This window comes from Trifolium pratense, linkage group LG2 (assembly GCF_020283565.1).
Source record: "Trifolium pratense cultivar HEN17-A07 linkage group LG2, ARS_RC_1.1, whole genome shotgun sequence".
In the NCBI taxonomy this organism is placed as follows: domain Eukaryota; kingdom Viridiplantae; phylum Streptophyta; class Magnoliopsida; order Fabales; family Fabaceae; genus Trifolium; species Trifolium pratense.
The window spans coordinates 67,303,722-67,308,239 of NC_060060.1; the positions used below are offsets into that span (position 1 = coordinate 67,303,722).

At 39.3% G+C, this 4,518-nt stretch overlaps 1 long non-coding RNA gene across 1 annotated transcript; it reads left to right on the forward strand.

Annotated features, from left to right (window-relative positions):
- Positions 1-871: 871 nt before the first annotated feature.
- Positions 872-3,180, forward strand: LOC123909641. Its single transcript, XR_006809979.1, has 3 exons — positions 872-917; positions 2,405-2,463; positions 3,151-3,180. It is a non-coding gene; the product is annotated as an uncharacterized LOC123909641 (long non-coding RNA).
- The last annotated feature ends 1,338 nt before the right edge of the window (positions 3,181-4,518 follow it).

Below are 4,518 nucleotides of genomic sequence, written 5' to 3' on the forward strand. Positions count from 1 at the left end.
AGATGCGACATGGGAACTTGAAAGCAAAATAAAAGAGCAATATCCGGAGTTATTCAACGACGTTTAAGTTTCGAGGACGAAACTTCTTTTTGGTGGGTAGTAATGTAAGACCCGTAATTCCACAGTACCTTTTGCGTGAAGAAAATAAGTAATGGCTAAGGAATTTAGGGTTTTTGGTTAAGTGTTTTTGTGAGTATCGTCGCAATAATAGGATTTTTGCTGAGATGGAGTCTGTTTTGTGCTCGTGCGCTGGAAAGGCACAGACTTTTGGGTTGTAATCCTCTTTCATGAATGAGAAGGTTTCTGTGAAGTCAGAACGACGAGTTTTGGATTATTCTTGTTTTTGGAAAAACGAGTAGGAATTTTACCCGCTGTTGTAAAATTTTACGGTTTCGGAATTCCGTAGAATTTTAGATGGAGGATTTATATATCTGCGCGAGTTAGGATATGTCCTGAGAATATTTTTAAGAGTTAGGGAAGAAAATTACAGTCGAGGAAAAATGTTTCGCGATAATTTTTGGAAATCGTTTAAGGCGAACATTTAGTTTCTAAATTTTCTAGTTTCGCTAGTTTGGCTCGTATGCGTAGTGCGACTCGTCGATGAGGCGTGAGTTTCTCATGAGGGAAATAAATATCTTGAGTGGATGAGATTGATTGATCCAATGGTGAGGGTTTAACATGGCTTTAGTTGCACTTTTGATCCAATGGCTAGGAATGACCAAGACCAATGTATAGTAAGGAGGTTTAGCTTCTTTGGGGACTTAGAAAAATCTGAATTTTTCCATTTCTCTTCCTCTCCAAAACCGTGAAGCCATCCCCCATTTTCATATCTTCACCAAATTTTCATTTCATCATCAAATCCTTCATTTTCAAGCTCTTTGGAACCTAGACTTGCTAAGGGAATCACTTCACTTAAGGTAACTAGTCTTCTCCTTTCTTTTGCTTGGTTAAAACTCATGATTCTAGGAATTTTTGGGTTATGTTCTTGAGAATAAGTTTTCTAGAAATTAGTTTTGGTTGTTTGTGGTTCTAGGGAAGTGTTTAGGAGTAGTATTTAAGCTTGTTTAAGCTTGGCATGTTGTGATTTCCATGGTGATTAAGATTTTCATAAAATCTTTTGTTAGGGTTTGAAAAAACTTATTTGAAATGATCATAACTTTGAAAAATTGTTTTGTGCTTTTCTTTTTGGTGTTGTTTATGAGCTTAGTAGAGAAATGGATGTTAGATTATGGCTTTAATTTTGTGAAACAAGGAAAAATAATTTTGAGTGTGTTCTTGAGGATTTTATGAACATATTTTTAGAAACTTTTGTTTTGATGCTCAAAGTGGTTTGGTTGATCAATTCCATGGCCATGTGAACTAATAGATGCTAGCTAGGACTTTGCATTGGAAATTTTGAGTGTGGTCCTTATTTTCAAAACTTTAGGTCATGAGAAATTTCGGAAAACTGTGGGAGAGGTTTCAAAATTTGTCAGGGCTTTGAGGGAGGCACAATGGTGGCCTAGGGCGAATTACCATGCAAAAATTTTTGGGAAAAAAATGGTTTTAGTGTTGTATGTGTGTTAAAGAACCTAAAATTGAATTTTCGAAATTTGAGGCTTTGCCCGGAAAATTTTTTGGGGCTTGGATTAGTAACTCGGGGGTATTATGGGATATTACCATGCCCTCGGAAGCGAAAAATTTTGAGCGGAAGGGCCACTTTGTTTTTCAAGGGCAGAACCTAGAGCTTGTGTGGGGGGGGGGGGGGGGGGGAAATTGTGAAATTTTTCCAAGTCCACAATTTTGTGAAAAATGAGCATGCTTTGATGAAATGATCATAGGTGGGTCAAAGTTTGATTATAGGATTGTATTTGGAAAGAAAAACTTGAAACTTGCGACGCAAGAAAAACTCGATTATTTTGTCGAGATATTTTCGTAAAATTTTTAGGTTGTTTTCAAGTGTTTTGGTAGTGTATGAAAGTGTCCTTTGAAGTTTAAAACCATAGAGAGCAATGGTATGCTTTGAAAATGAAAATTTGTGGGAGAATGCCTTGATTTCTCAATTCTGGACGAACTGTGCAGGGGCATTTTCGTCCATTTAAAATTGTTTCAGTTCCCTCAAAACTTAACCATTTGATCCGTCTTTTCGAGACGAAGAGTTTGGCGTATGGTTCGTCTCGAGTGGACAAGAGTTGAATTAGTTATGGTCATTTTAGTTTGAAAACTATTTTGTCGAAAATGTGTTTGTTTTGTGAAAAATAGTGTATTTAACTTCGGGAATTTTTAATCACTATGGGGAGGACTCGGAAATAATATCCGAGAGTGTTAGGAAGTGCCTTAGACACCTCTAGACCTTTGTAGATAGGTTTAGTTTCGATAAGATAATTTGGGAGAAACTTATTCATTGTCCGCTCGTTATTTTTAGGAAACGCGAAACGGTAGATAGTGTGAAACATTGTGGTTTTGGTTGGAAGCATTGCCGAGGTAAGGGCACCGTTTTTATTTCCGTATTTAAATTCCGTCGATAGCATTAGGGTATGCTTTCTTGTTGTGCTTGGTTGCTTGTTGTTGTGCTTGGGTGTTTTGCTTGTTGTGCTTTCTTACATATAATTTGGTTTGGAATATATGTAATGTGTTGAAATGGCATAGATAGGGGTATCGTATGCTCATGCACTCATAGTACGTGGCCGCGCGAGTGGGCCGCGGGGTGTGACGATCCTGTGACGGGGTGTCCACCTTAATCCTTCGGGATCTTTATTGAGTCCCAATACGTGACGATCCTGTGACGGGGTGTCACGGAGTGTGACGATCCTGTGACGGGGTGTCCACTCTAATCCTTGAGATTGTGTTGATGATAGTAGAGGTAACGATCCTGTGACGGGGTGTTGCTAGAAACCTACGACTCTCCTTTTTTTGAGAGAATATTTCCGGAAATCATGCATGTAACGATCCTGTGACGGGGTGTTACCGTGGCGATCCTGTGACGGGGTGCCACACTCATTCATTAGAGGTTTGCATTAGGCTATGTGCACATTTTATTTATTATGCATGTGTTGAGGAAAATGATAAGTGTTTAGCCGCTTTCTATTTGGTACTTGGTATTTGTATTTCTTGTTTCCAGTTGGTGACCCTTATTTTGCATGCCATATCGCGGGCTCCTCCCACCCCCAGACGATGGAGCGCCATCTGAGACCGTAGGCCGTGAGGACGGCGAGGACTTCGTGGACTATCCCGGAGTGTAGAGAGTAGCGCTTGTTAGGCTACATTTTTGGTTAGGCTTAGGGCCTAGTTGTTTTTGGATGACTGTATGTCTTATACATTTATACTCAGACATGTTTAGTGCCTTTTGGCCTTGTGATATATTCGGTTCATAACTCATGTCTTTTGGTTGATGAACTTAATGTATCCGCTGTATGTAAATTATTCAGGTACACACTTTGCTTCGAGGAAGCCCTGTAATATAATGTGTTGATGTTATATTTATTTTCTATTGAATGACGAATTGCCGAGATAGCTGCGGGCGTTCACGCGCGCCATTTTATTTAAGCGTGTTGTTTTAAAAAAAAAAAATAATACCCCTTTTTATGCTTTGAAAAATGGGGTGTTACATTTTGGTATCAGAGCTCGGCAGTAGATCTTCAAAGGGAAAGTGTGTACGTGAGTTAACAGTCTGAGGTCAGTCAGTTAAGATTAGAGTCGCGTCGATTTAGCGAATCGTTAGTGGGTAGTAGTGAGTCTTGTTTGCTAGTTAGTAGTGTATTAACTCGTTTCGTTAATGTGTGTCTTCAACCAACCATACCGTGGCTACTTTAATCTTTATATGTTGGATGTGGAAAATTCTGTGGAATTGGAAAAGGATTTGATTAAAAGATTTGGTAGTTAATACAGCATGTTTACATTGTTTGGTGATGATTCAGAATAGAGATTTTCTGGTTAATTTGATATGTTTGCCCCTTAAGTCTCTCGAGATCATTCTCGGGATGGATTGGTTATCTTACCATTATGTTATTTTGGATTGTGCCCGTAAATTAGCCTTTTTCCCCGAACCGGGAGTTGCTAGATATCTGTCAGCTAATAGGCTTGTAGTAACTATGAGAAATGGGGAAACGGAGTTTATGTCACTTTCGAGTATAGGAGTCACCTCGGGCATTATTGTGGAAGATGTGCGAGTAGTTCAACAATTCCAAGACGTTTTTCCGTTGGAAATTCCAGGTTTTCCTCCGATCCGAGAAGTGGAATTTTTTTATTGATTTGCATCCGGGAACGGGACCGATTTCGGAGTCTCCTTATCGAATGGCTCCAGCTGAGCTAATCGAGTTGAAAAGTCATATAGAAGACTTGTTGGGAAAGGGATTCATAAGGCCAAGTGTATCGCCGTGGGGAGCGCCAGTTTTGTTGGTGAAAAAGAAGGATGGAAAGTCACGGTTATGTGTAGATTATCGGAAGCTCAACAAGGTGACCATTAAGAATCGTTATCCTTTGCCACGAATTGACGATTTAATGGATCAATTGAAGGATGCGTCGGTATTTTCTAAAATT